We start from the raw sequence: 15306 nt of genomic DNA on the forward strand, positions 1-15306 counted from the left end.
GACTTCATTGCATTTGTTGAACGTTTTATGATTCAATTGTGCTTTCTCGATAAGTTTTAGAAATTCTGGTGCACTTATCCCTTTAAATTTTTTACCGGCATGGCAAAAAGAAAAACTCTACCTGTTCGCACTCGGTCGAGTTAGACAATATGTACAAGCATCCTGAGGTCCTCCCTTTCCAACACTGAGGAGAGATGCATTTACGTTGTTTTTGGTGCCACCACCAAAGGGATTTCGAACTTGTTCCCGCGCCATGCAGGAGCGGAAGTCACCCGATCTGGACAATCATCCAGAATATTGTTGGAGTTGGCGAATACTTCGGGGACCCTTGTTTCTCACACCGGGTACGCCCACGTGAGCTTAGGGAAACCGAAGTGTTACCCAACGACATATGACCCCTACGCGCGGGATGCGGGGGTTCGGGGGCAGCGCCCCCGACACGGGTGTCCCGCTGCCCGGGGCAGCGCCCCCGAAACCTCTACGGGTTTGGGCTTTTATTTAAGCTGGCCCGTATGGTGGAATTAAGAGATTTAGGTTTTTTAGCCCGTTTTTTGGGCATATATATTTTGCTCGGTTTTATTATTGTAATATGCGAATTGGCTGTAAACCGAAAAATATAGTGAAAATCTCTTTGCAGGACGTAGCCCTAATCTTGGGGTGAACCTGGGTAATCTCGTGCGTCTTTCAATTTTTCTCGATTCTCTGTGTGATCGTCTGATTCGGCTTCGATAAATCCCTTCAAATATGTCATGCCATATATCTGAACAAATTGGGGTTGTCTTTGTCTCTCCCTAAATAGTCTCGAGTGATCAAGTCCTTAATCCTTTTCTTGATTGCCTTGAAATCAGGCTACAATAAAACAAAATCAGTCGACAAAAGCTGACAGAACCAGGATGAAGGTAATGGGTCAAGTGTCTAGTAAAGACCTTAAACATGCCACCCAACTGCTCAACACACTGCATGACCAACTGCTGATGACCCAAAACTGTTCAACTCTTCATGATACGCACAATTGAGGCATCAATTGCGTATCGCCGATCCTTATCAACATCTTCTATCACTTTCTTCTTCTCATCCACAGGAGGCAGAGGAATCTGCATGTTAGAAATATTAAAACATGACCGCGATGAGAAGCATTAGCACGATCATAAATCAGTCAGTTATACCTTAATAATCCGCATTTTTTCAGTGAACTTGGAGTTGAACTCAAAGTGATCAGTAGGAGCAATGCTTTTTGTGTTTGGTTCTTTGTTAAGGATCTTGTACTTGGCACATGATAAGGAGTGGAGAAGCCTCACAACATCATCATCTGCCAAATTCAACCGGGCCATTATCTCCGAGTAACTTAGTCTATCAGAGGAGTTGAATAACAAGAGTGCTGAGGCCTACAGAGCAAAAAAGAGGGGACAAAAAGTTTTCAAGCTAAAAAAAAACACAACATGAAATAACAAGTCCCAAAGTCTACCACATCTCAAAATCAATAAAACAGAAAGTTCAGAAAAACAAATTACCTGGTATGCTCCATGGTTTTTGGCTCAAATTTACCAACAATGTTACAAGTCCCCAATGAATGAATCCACGTCAGCTTGCGATGCTTTGTTTTTGTCTGGTAGAATTCCCTGAAAACTTCAACACGCTTTACCTGACACAATAAAAAATTGACAATAACTGCTAAATCAGAGTGAAGAAATCAATTTCTAATATCAGAAATTGCTATGAACATCAAACAAAACTTCAAATCATATCTCATCAAAATTCTACAAGTACCACTTCTGCTGAAAGATTCAGATCAAAAAACTTGTAACTTGGCCAAGAACCGGCAGTCAGAACAGTGACGGTCAAGTCAATGCCAGGATTTGCATTTGGATTATTACTGAGATACTCTTCGAAACTAGTTTGGTTTTCCTTCGCTAATGTCAAATCCGTAACCTGGAACACAGAGAAGTGAATTGGGAAATTATTGCTGCAAGTAAAAATAGTTCTTAAGAAAGAACTCTAGGAACACTAACCATCCTTTCCATCTTCGATGTGAACTGACCGCCGCATTGCTGTTTTAATGTTGTCAGGATACTTCTCTCAGTGTATCTTTTATGCAACTTGATTGCACCAATTTCTGAAGTTTATATAGAGGGTCGAAGTCCTAAATATATTGCACGTATTTGAATTCAGTCATATACTTTTCAATTTTGCTAACTTGTTCCTAAACTTTTGCTTAGAAATTCCAATGTTGTCCTCAGTTAATTTTCAATGGAAATCACTGGCGTGGCCGTGTGCCTCGTTGGATGGCCACCAATAACCGAACTACCACGTCAGCAATTTTCAGCAAAAATTGGCTTGAAGGAGTATGTTGGAACCTCACGTAAAGGTTTAGGACTGAAATGGAGAAATTGAAAATTTTAGGACTGAATTGGCACAACAGGTTGAGGACTGATTGGGTATTTTTCCATGCAATTTGCCTGCGGAAGATACTGACATTGACAGTCATGTGGCATTTTCATTTATTTTTTAAGAGAGAAGCGCTAATGTGACATCTTCTTCCTTGGTCCAACATTTTTTTTCTTCTCTTGAGCTCTTCCGTGACCGCGAGGTTCGAGCTCGAGAAGCCATCTTGGCATCTTCTTGAGCTTGAAGCTCTCCCAGCATGCTGTGAGCTTCGAGCTCAAACAGCAGCCATGCTTGTTGGCCTCTCGAGCCCGAAAATTACCATATGTGGAGCTAGTTACTTTACTTGCGTCTTTCTATTTTGATGTGCTCGTTTCTGCTAAGCTCGAGTTGATATCATTTTCTGCACTTGAGGTAAGCACATCTCCTCTTCTGTCTTGACATGCAACGAGGGGATACACGCTATCGATTAACTTGATATTGAGAGCAATTCCTGCATTTGCAAGGAATGGCCAGTGTCACATTTGATCCATGTTCTAGTTCTTGACCAAAGAGTGCAAGGGAGGGATGGCCGGCGGAGGCCGCTGAACCCCGGCCAGCAGATGCTCTCACTAATATTGTAATGCTTTTTTATTTTAAATAATTTCTTTGTTTTTCTTTTCTTTTTTGTGTTCCCTCCGACAACCCGCCAAAAATGAGGAGGGCGAGCCTCGCCCAACCCCCGGCGAGGTCGACCTCGCCGTTGCTCGGCGAGGTCAAACCGCGCCGCTAGGCCCTCGCCTCTGGCCAATTGCTAAGGTCTAGTGATCGGCTAGAGAAAGAAGGGAAGAAAAAAAAAAGAGAAAGGAAAAAAAATAAATTTGAATAATATTAAAATACCATTTAAATTTGCAACGTTAGCGTAGGCCGTGTTATTTCAGTGATTTCTTGTTAAAATTGGTCAGAATGTTTAAATTGACTCAAGTGCAAAAAGTTCATAACTATATTGATATAATTGCAATTGATTTAGAAATTTTTTGATAATTTTATCAAAGGTTGATATGTGGGGAACGTTTGATTGCCACATAATCGTATCCGTACTGTTCAGGTGGCGCTGCTGAATTTCACCGTAATCGAAAGGTTGTTATTGCACTTTTAAACAGTGAGTCTATGTACTTTGAGCCCACATAATTAAGATACATAACCATCATGTAGTGTGTGTCAAAAAAAAGAAAAAGAAAGCTCACCAATATGACAAAATCAAAAAACATTACAAATCTGATTGTGCGATTTCATCTTCTAATTTTTCACCGTGCAATAAACGTAGATGAATGATTTGATGATCAACTTAACTATTTGGTGATTTGCCGTGCCTTTCATGCCAGCACGATAGTCTCCAATACTTCTGAGCAGGAAAAGAATTACTGTATTATGGATAATAACCAAAACAAGAAAGACAACGTAAAAAAGGAAAGCGAACCTTTCCTAGAGTTACTTAAGGCCTGCATGGAAACAATTTTGATTATCTGATTTTGTTTCCTGAAACAAAAAAAGTATGAGAATCATGTTTGGTGCGTCGCCGACAAGTCGATACGAAGATACTGTGCAAAACATAGGTCGACGACACGAGAGTCGAAGCTCCGGTGATTCACCCAAGGAGCGGGATGCTATTATATGACTCTACCCGATGGTAGACATCCGAATATGACGTGGAGTCTATCTTCTCCACCATCACCCTCTAAATTGAGAGAAAATATTTTTCTTCTATTCATCCTAGGGAAAACCCTCGAATTTTACATCCCAGAGTTTAGACGAAGCAACTTAAGGACTTTACTCGGATCCACATTTCTTACTTTTTCTTTTCGGTTCTCTCATTACTTTCCACTCGATCTAAAACCATGACGATGTCTCATTTTCAAAGAAAAATATATAAGATGATAAGAAAATAAAAATAAAAAAATTCGAAAAAAATTAAAAAAAATCATAAAAAATTTCAAACAATTCCTAAAAATAGAAGAAGCTTAGATTAAACTGGTTTGACCTCATTTTCATAATTTTGGGTCTAGATTTCATAGATTTTATTATTTTTTAGTAAAATCATAAACACTTTTAAAATTAAACCCGAACCACATTTCTCTAAGCCATTGGAGATTCATTAGGGTTATATGATACAATTTATCAATGCCATGATTCCTTGATCGAGCACTTGATTTCATTGGTTGTGATTTGCCTAGGTTTAAGTAATTTAGACTTTGTCTAGTTTTAGAAATTTTGAAAAAAAGACAAATAACTTTCGTGAGCATTTAGTATTGGCTTACCTCATAGGTTTAAAAATGAATTAAGAATTTGCATGAAACACGTTTAGAAAACAAGAGCGTTGGGAAACACCGATGTAATCAAGTCCCTAAACTCTAGATTTCTCTGGTTGCATAGAATTAAACAGTTTCTCCCGACCGTCCGATAAGTTCTTGATCTACCTTCCTCAAAGACTTTGGTGGTGACTCCATTTGCATGCACACATCACATACCATCGATCACACTAAGATCGAATTAGATATTCCTTCGTTGCGACTTTGTATAGGCTTGCGAGAACTCGAGCTAATATGAAATCACACACTAACCCAATACAGTCTATCCTTTTTTTAACTTAAAATGACTCGTTATGACAATAAAAAAAAATATTATAGCACTATGCAATATAATATATAAGAGAATCAATGAATTAATCTTCAATTAATTCGAAATGTATGATGAAATTTCACAAAATAACTATATAATTATTTGACTTAAATGACAAAAATTAGAAAGAGAAATTATTTTCAGGATCAAAAATTTTGTGCATTTACCAAACGCGTTTTCGCTCGAGGAACAAAAATTTTGTGCAGTTACTAAATACGTTCTGATTCTCTAAAACTCATCCAGGAAATAGAATCAGAAAAAATAATTCTATTCAGTATCACTTTTTTGAATCAGAATCATTGTCATACAAGCCATTATAGTTTTAGTTCAAATAGTATCATGGTTCTTTACGATTTGTCCTCAAATAGTTTAATGTAGTCCTTTAGGGTCTGTATAGTAACGTTTTTGTTCCTAGGAACATATTTGGAACAAAATCATTTTTTTGTGTTTCTATTCCCGACTATGATTTTCAAGAACAGAAACACATTTGGCAAATACCAAAAAAAAAAAAAAAAAACACATTTTTCACCAAAAGGAAATATACGCAACCGGTGACCGGCGGCGGGCGGTGGCGGTCGGCAGAGGCCGGTGGGGGCGGTGGTGGCGGCCGGCGGCGGCGATCGGCAGATCGGCGGCGGGCGGCGAGCCTACCAAAGAACCGCGACCAACAGCGGTGTGGACCGGGCGGTCGAGGCGAGTGGCCGGCGACCGGAGGCGGGCGGCGATCGGCGGCGGGCAGCGGCCAGCGATGGGCGACCAGGGCGGCCCACTACGACGGTGGACGGCAGCCCGCGACCCGCAGCGGCGGCGGCCGGCGATGGGCGGCCGACGACCGGTGGCGGCAGCGACCGGCGACTTACGACGGGCGGCGACGACCACGTCAACTCCTCGTCGACGATGGTGGGCTATGATGGCTTGCACAAGCTTGCCCTCGAGTTGTTTCTAAAAAGTATTCCAAAACCCGTAAACAAGTTTTTTTTGTTTTTCATTTTTACTCCAAAAGTGTTTTTGTTTCTCAAAAGTGTTCTCGGAACACTTTTGGAACAATTTTTTACCATACGCATTTTCGGAGTGTTACCATATTGACCCTTATATGCCACAATACACACAATCCAATACTCTATATTCCACAATATATGCAATCTAGTCCTCCCTCTTTGGCATTAGTTAACATCAATAAACCTAAACGATATCTTGTCTTTGGGTCCCTTTTGTTAACAACTTCTTGTTTTTTTCACTACCATGTGTGTTAAGTTGGAGATACATGCCCAAAATATTGCAATGTTAGGAGGGAAAACTACCAAAAGTTATAACATATTGCAATCATGTCAATTCATTATATATATTGTTGATTCAATTCTAAATATTCTATTTGTACCAATTTAATCCATCCGACAAATTTTGGCTTGCCGACGCTAACGTGGACGCCAGCCGACCGACAACATAATATTTTTTTGAATTTTTTTTTTTTTTTTTTTTTTTTTCTTTGTTCTTCTTCATCCAGCCGATTGCAGGACCTCGGCAACTGGCCTCACCAAGGGTCGACAAGTTCAAGCCTCACCAATCCATGGCGAGGCTGACCTTGCCCCGTGACCCTCACCGGTTGTCCCTCCGGCCGGTCACCGAGGTTTGGCAACCTGCTAGAGGTAGAAGAGGGAAGGGAAAGAAAATGTCGCGACCTAAAAATAAATTTTTAGGCTAATGGACTATCGGGTTAATTTTGATGACTAACCTAACACAGACTCTCCCAAGCCCTACCAAATCGCAACTTTGGTTAATTAGAATGATTCAGAATTCGAAGTCGCCACTAACCATTTTGGGTAGGTTGATTAGAAACCTAAATAAAAATAGCGGGAGGATTATTTTTATTCCTACGAGCCAGAGACCGAGGATTCGGGGAATTGGGTACATTAACTAATTAAAGCTAATGCCCTTTCGGTACCTTAAATCCATGAAAATCCTAGATTTGGCAACTTGATTGGGTTCACTTTAAAGTTCAAAATGATGGAGTGGTTTTTGGTGTTTTTACTTATTTAGATGAATGTAATGAATATATGCTTGCAACGACAATGAATTTTACCCAAATAACAATGCAATATGCTCATGCAAAAATGCAAGACAAACAATGATATGCAAAGTTTAATTAACTAACTAGTGATGCAACTTTAGATTAAATGATTTAAACATATGAACTAATTTTAAATGGCCTAAAATGGATTATCCTAAACATGACACTACGTGACATGCGAATGACGTGGTAAATATAATACATAAAAAAAAATAAACGTGAACATGCAACACATGATATGTGAAATTATATGATATGTAGATATGCAAAATGTTATTTTTAGAACATGGAAGACAACCAATGGGATATGCAAAAACATGAATGCATGGATGATATATGCTAATTTCCGAAAATATGAATGAAGGACTAAATGGTGCACGAAAATATGATGCAATCAAAGGATAAAGCAATATCTCCAACGAGCAGATTTTTATTTTTGGCAATATAAGATGCATGAAATAAAACACAACTTAAAGATATGCAAGTGATATTTCAAAAAAAATGGAATGCAATGTATGATACTCGAAAATATGAGATGAACATGCAAGATATGCAGACATGATAATTCGAACCACCTGTAAGGATATGCCGAATATGCAATGAGATAATGCTAGATATACATGACAAAATTTTATGATTTCCTTCCTTTTTCTTTTGAATTTTCGGTCAGATTAAGAATATTCTGATTTGATTCTATGGATTTAAATCTTAAAAAAAAAAATCAGATAAGATAAGGTTTCTAAGAAACCATATCTTCCTAAAATTTTAATTAGATAAGGCTTCTAAGAAACCGTGTCTTACTAAATTTTTAGGTATCTTAAATATATGGAATTAAATAAAGACATATCAACCGAGAGAGCATATTTCAAGTAAACAAAGATAGCATCAAGATCGACATAAATATCCACATCTTGCATTTTCCGAAAATAGTGATATTCATAAATTTAAATTCGGCTTTTTGAAGATAGCGAATCGGATCTAAACGGCGATAGATCGGATTAGCTAAATTCTCATCTTTACTAAGTTGAAGGGTCGTATCCGAACGGCGATGGATAAATTTATTCAACTTAACATAGATGTTGCCTACTATGAAATAAAATTTCCTAATTTAGATTTAGATTTTTTTTTAATTCTAAAAATATGTCCAATGAATCCAATTAAATCCGATTTTCGAAATTTATGATAAAAGTTAGGGTTTTGATATGCAAAACTTGCTTCTTGAATTTTCCCGTAAAAATTTTCAGTGCTCATGTCGAAGAATGGAAAGCGAACAGTAACTAATTCATGCAAAACAGCGACAACAACAATCCAAAGACTTACCTTTAAGCTCACGCGACATTCTGCATGTGTTAGCAGCATAAATAACACAAAAACATCTTGATTTGGGCCAAAACAGCATGTGGACAATGCAGAAATAGCATCGGAATGGCAGCAAAACAAGCAGATAAAGCACTCTAAAACATGCTTAAATTAATCCTAAAAGTGCAAGAGTGCTACCTGGAATTGCTCAGAAAAATCTGCACGCACAAGCTGCAAATTCTGCCCAAAAAACAGATCTGTTTAGATCCGATTTGCAACCAAACGAAGCCCGGACAGCAAGCAAGTCTTTCACAAGGCAGCAGCTGTATTAGGTGCTGAATAAAGGACGAAAAAAAAAAGGGTTGACCAGCCGTTGAGATGGGCCGATCAGCAACCGAACAACACCGGGGCAGAGGCGACAACGGGCGAGCTTCGGTGGACTAATGCGGCGTGTTGACACGAGCGGGATACGCCACTATGAGGGACTGATCACGTTGATATCTCTTGGAGTGCTATGACGACAACCGCTGATCGTACTCACGTGGATGGTTTGTTGATGCAAAAGAACTGCAACAAGTCTGCAGATGGGAGCACAAGAACGAGACATCAAGGAAAATGAAGACTTTTCTCTGTTTTGTCTTTTCCTCTCTTTTTCACTTTGACAATTCTCCTCTCTATTTCGTGTTTTAATTGTGTGTCCCCCCTTTGCTGTGTGATAATAATGTCCCTTATATAGTGGATTGCTAGGGCTCTTTCCAAAGAATATAATATATTTTATTTGCTTTTCCCCTCGCCGGCCTTATATGTCATGCGTATATCTTTTGAACACCAATATAGGGCTCAATATTGTGCCAATTTTCTCTTCTTATTTACCCACGTATTTTACTTCAGCCACATTAAATAATGGGCTTAAGATCAATGCTTTTTTTATTAGCCCAAATTCACGTGAGCGAACATCTTAATTGAGGTTCGATGAGGTCCATTCCCTTCTTCAATCTCGGCCATATGACTCCTGTAGTTCGCCCGAACTCCGCTTTAATGGCAGCCCGGTCAACGTGTCCATTTCGAGTTCCCCTTTTTTCATCGTAGTGCAATTGAGTACATAAAGTTTAAACTATCCTATATGCAAACTATATGAAAAATAACATTTTTTTTGCTAGGGACTAAAGTTAGTCCCTAATTTTAATGAAAAATCAAAATTTAGGTGTCAATAGAAAACAAATGAAAAGAGAAAATAAAAGAAAATTTAAAATTTAAAAAAATATTAAAACATTGTGTCATCAACCGACCGATGTCCACGTTAGTGCTGGTTAGTCAAAATTCGCTGGATGGATTGAATTGGCAAGATTGTAAAAGGTTTATGACTGAATTAGTGTAAAAAAAAAAAAATCACGATCGAATTGGAATAATTGCATTAGATATATGACTTTTTTATTAATTTTCCCGAAATTCGACGGTTTATGTGGACACTAAATTTTGTCTAACACATTTAGGCATTCATTGCATGGAAAAATTAAAGATTGACCCCGACCCTAAACAAAAATATTAGAGCCATATATTGGCATTATGCACTACCCCGCAATGGATTATTAGGGGAAAAGTACACTAGAAGTGCCATAACTTGTGTACGGCGTTCACTTGAGTGTCATAACTTTTAAAACGTTCACTTAAGTGCTATAACTTTCAAAAATCGTTCACTTGAGTGCTACGTCGGAGCAAAATCGTTCACTTGAATGCTATAGTAACTTTTCCGGCGTGCCACGTCGCCTTTCCGATGTGTCACGTCGGCTTTCCGACGTCTACAGTAACTTTTCCGGCGTCTACTGTAACTTTTTCAGCTGCCACGTCAACTTTTCCGACTATCACGTCAATATGGCACTCAAGTGAACGATTTTTAAAAGTTATGGCACTTAAGTGAACGTTTTAAAAGTTATGACACTCAAGTGAACGTCGTACAAAAGTTATGGCACTTCCAGTGTACTTTTCTCGGATTATTAGCGTCTAGGACTAACACGTGCCGCAGTCACATGCCACGCACACGTTCCAGATAGATGGCGATCACATGGTTTCTTTACGACGATATCATGGACAAGCGCGCATGGGATCACCTCCCCTCATCACCGGCGATGATAAGGATTAATACCGTATTTTGCAGGTTAGAGTTTCAAATCAGCATGAGGTTGGTCAAATAATTGGAGATTTAAATCAAATTCGGAGTCAAGATTAGTCTAAAATTTGAATGAGATGAGCATGCCCAATTGGACTAAAGTTAATCTTTTGACTAATTTAATCTCCCTCTCACGAGCTCTAGGATCGTCTTGCCCCTCCATTTAAATCTCTTTCGTTGGTCTCTCGCACATGGGCCTTTCAATTTGGCGGTGCCGAGCAAGTCCCGTCACCGCAGATTCAACTCTTATTCCTGCGGTCTCGGTGACGTTCCTGGTGTGTCCAGCGCCTCCAGCCGGTGGTCCTGCCTTAGTTACCGGGACTTCTTGAACAGCCGCCGATCGACACCGCGGCGGACAGCAAGTAGTGCCACCCTCCAAGCTCCCTCGCGACCAGTCCAGTCTGGATGCCGCAGCTTTTGTTGTCTGTTGCTTCGCTGCACTTGGGGTTCTATTTCGCAGGGTTATCTAATGCTGACTCGGTGTCGATTGAGTCTAATTGCCGCTCTTAAGTGAACGTCCACACGATTTTGGTACTCCGGCGAGATCGTCCAATGCTGGCCGCTCCCTCACCGACGCTACAGACCATCACTGGAGAGTTCCTGATTCCATTGGCCAAGCCTTTTCCCCAAGCCGGCCAATTCCTTTGTTGTCCTTAGTGTACATCTTTGCCAGTCATCGTCCGGTCCTTCGAGTCGAATTATTCGAATTAGGTATTTTTCCCAAACCGAAATATATCTATTGCCTTAATGGGATTATCTTGGATCCAACTTTGAAATGAATTGTTGTGAGATTTTCAAGCATTTTATCTATTAGGTGTTTTTAATTTAGTAAACTTTATATCAACAAAATTACAAAAAATTGCATTGCATATTAGGATAGATTTATTTCCTAATTTAGAATTGCGTATCTAACTCAATAAATTTGCTAATTTAGCGTAGGATTTAATTTAAATTATTTTCTAGTTTGAATTAGGTAACTGCATATATTAGATAGCTTCACATTTTTGACTTCCAAAGGAAATCACAAAACGACATGCATGTAGGGTGAACGACCATGTTATTGTTGCCACGCCATCACTATCGTCACCACTTGCCATGTTACCATTGCCATGTCACCATTGTCATGTCAATATATCAATGCCATTTAAAAATTTTAGATTTAGGCTCGTATAAGTTAGATAGCATGTCACATTAAAACAATCATATTAATTTTAGTTGCCATTAGAATTATGTCATGCCACACGTGTCGTTAGTTAATAATTTATGCATGTTAAACTTAGATCGAAATAACATGTCATCTAGTGTACATGGATAAGAAAAGCCCAAAAAAGAATTGCTTAGAATTGCTTAGATATTTAGAAAATCATATGTCACGACCCGAACACTACGAGCTCGCCAACATCCCCTCCGGCCACAATTATATACAGTTCTCCAAGATCCAAGGCCAACAAAAACATGTGGAAGGAGAAACCAATCCTCGTACTGAAATCAACAATAATACGATAACTTGATATGGTAAAAACAAGCTTATGTATATATATACATAACTGTTACAACTCTCAAACCTAAGGCTTTATAGGCCTTTGTACAAGCCTATGACCACTTACAACAAAAAGATCTAGTGGTCGAAGCCTAACTTTCGTCAACAGAAAAACACTCAACAAAAGTCAAGATGCCAACTATTGTAGGCTCCCATCATCGCTATCCTCAACTATATCATCTATAGCTGTCTGCTCATCCTCATTAACCTCAAGTGATTGTTCCGCATCAGACGGTTCTACGACTTCCCCATCCTCTTCTAGTACCATGACCTCTAGGTCGGGCTCCAAGCCTTCGGGTCCAATATCGGGGTGCACCACTACGCCGTCTAGAGGATAGCACTAATGGGGTCCCATTCCCCAACTCCATCGTCGAGAATACCAAAACCTCTCAATAGACCCACCAACATATCTCCGTGGCGGTACATCCACGCCACGTACGTGTGGAGCTTCCAATAAAGTTCTCCCTCGTCAACCCGGATCGTGGTAACGTGCCTATAATATACCCGATCTTCCCCAACCAGATATTCCGTTACTAACATATCTATGTCTCGAGGGATCCCGAATCTCTAGAGCGGATCATTCACTGTTGAGGCGAGGGGTTTGAAAAAGAGAGCCCATGACGGGATAAGAATAAATCTCAATAAGAAAGTCTCTAATCTTAGGTTAGGGCGCTAGTGCCTCCGGACATGTCCTAGGTCAGCTATTCACAACAATTTCTCTCACAATCAATAATTTACCAAATAAATTCAAGAATAAACTTCCTTCTTTCTCCCAACTTGCTACATTCTCATAAAAATTCCACGTTACTCCCATGCCTACGTTCAACGCCTCATGCTATAATAAAAATATTCCACATTACTTCAAAGCCCGCGTTTAATGCCTCAAACTATAATAAAAATATTCCACGTTACTCCAAAGCCCGTGTCTAACCCCTCATGCTATAATATAAATATTCCACGTTACTTCAATACCCACGTTTAACGCATCATGCTATAATAAAAATATTTCACTTTACTCCAATGCCTGCATTTAACACATCAGGCTATCATATAAATGGACAGACCCACGTAATAACGCATCATGCCATTATATAGTCCGGACCCGCGTAATAACACCTCAGGTCACTATAACCTATGTAATAACGCCTCAGGTTATTATACCGCGTTTAACGCCTCGGGATAAAATAATATACGGAACCCCGCGTTTAATGCCTCGGGGTAAAATATGGTCTTGTAAATACGAACCCTGCGTCATAACGCCTCAGGGTAAAATTCCACACTTCCTCTCAATTATTCCACGTAAAGACCATATAATAACAATAATTCATCAATCGCTCATCCGATACCACACGATCACATACAACCTTCCGATCGATCAATCTTCGCCATGTGATTTTGCTAAACTTCCCGATTAGCGGATCGAGACCACACAATCTCACCAATTTTCTCTAATAAAAGATCGGGACCACACGATCTTTCTAATTTTCCTCAATTGCTCAATCGAGACCACTCGATTTAATTACACTAAATAAATATTCGATCGGGCCTACGTGATTCACTCAAGTTGAATAAATAATAAATCGGGATCACCCGATTAAATCACACTCAAGCCGTTGGCCAATCGGGCTACACGATTAATTTATGCTATCACAAAAATTAATCTACGCCACACGATATTAATTATGCTAACGTAGCAATTAACAATCACCGTATGATCAAAATTATACTAACGTACAATTAATACGTACCATACCGTTAATTTATACTAACGTGGCAATTAATCAGAACCGTACGATTTAAATATCCTAACGTGCATTTAATCTCCACCACACGATTAATCTTCAAAAAACAGAATTCAATCATACCCGTACGATAAATCTTCCTAAGCAAGATTCAATCTAGGCCATCCAATTAAAGCTTGATTCAATGTCAACCGTACGATCAATCTCGATAAAGCCACTTTCAATCTTGGCCACCCAATTTCAATCATGCACTACTATTCACTTCAAGAACACAAACTTTCTCTCTCCTCCTCCTCCCATTTTCGGCCAAAGCAACACCAAGCTCAAATCCAACAATTTTTCATCAAAACTACACAATTCTATAATCCATTAGCATCCTAGTTACCTAATCTAATATTAGAAACCAACTTACTTCAAAATCTAGCAATTTCCTCGGTGAAAAAGTTGAGAGAAATTTTGATCCGGGCGGCATCTCCGGCGGTTCCTCACGACCAGGGCGGTTTCATGACGATCCGGCGGCTCCGGGTAGCTCACGGTGGCGGCCTAGCTTCGGTTGTTCAAGGTGAGGCTGGTGGTGGCTTGAAGAAAATCCGGCAGTGGTGGTGGTGGTGATGAAGAATTCGACCAAGATGAGTGAGAGAGAGAGAGTAGTGAGAGAAGCTTCTTGCAATAATGAGGAAGAAGACGAAAAATTGATTAATAAAAGGTTAGGATATTTTTTGAGATAGATATTTTGGTCTTGAATGCAAGAAGGGTAAATTGGTAATTTCTATCACCAAAGACTAGTCAAATTCGGCCATTGGGGTGATTTAACCGAAATACCCTTTGGCCAAAGTGGAAAAATTGGATATTTTCAAGGGTAAATGGGTATTTTCTCATTTCTAGTCCAAATTTTATTTTCTTGAACCCATTAGGGAGGAACCGCGAAGAAATCGTACTCCGGATAAGGTAACATCCAAAATTTAATTATTGGAACCCCTGAAAGTCCGACGTCTAATTTCGAAGTCCGATTTGCAATCAATCTCGATCAATTGAAATTTCAGCGTATCTCAAACTAACATGCGGCTTTTAGGAGTTACGCGTATTGACCCGTGATTAATATCACATTTAAGAATTTCTTGAGCAATGGCGACTTTGGTTGTCATTCAATTGCGAAGATCAATCACTAGTCTCGATGGACACAATCGTTAAAAAATAATTTAGGAACGTTCGGAACCCACATGAGATCAAACGGAATCACCCGTGATCCAAACGTAGGGTATTACCCAAACCGTTCCTTAACCATTCTAGGATCGGCTAATATTGGTCCAAAATATTCATTCGACAATTTTCATAGTCAAAGAGTCAAATCCAGGATCAAATTCTTAGGTCAATGTATCTGATTTTCCTAACTAGTCATTCCATTTGGTTAGTTCGCTCAAGAAGGATCAATTCCGAGTGAGATTCGAAC

At 39.4% G+C, this 15306-nt stretch overlaps 1 pseudogene; it reads right to left on the reverse strand.

The window, feature by feature from the left end:
* Positions 1-747: 747 nt before the first annotated feature.
* LOC115755963 lies at positions 748-12382 on the reverse strand (annotated as a pseudogene).
* Positions 12383-15306: the final 2924 nt, after the last annotated feature.

The sequence above is a fragment of the Rhodamnia argentea genome, chromosome 6, assembly GCF_020921035.1.
Source record: "Rhodamnia argentea isolate NSW1041297 chromosome 6, ASM2092103v1, whole genome shotgun sequence".
NCBI classification, from domain to species: Eukaryota; Viridiplantae; Streptophyta; class Magnoliopsida; order Myrtales; family Myrtaceae; genus Rhodamnia; species Rhodamnia argentea.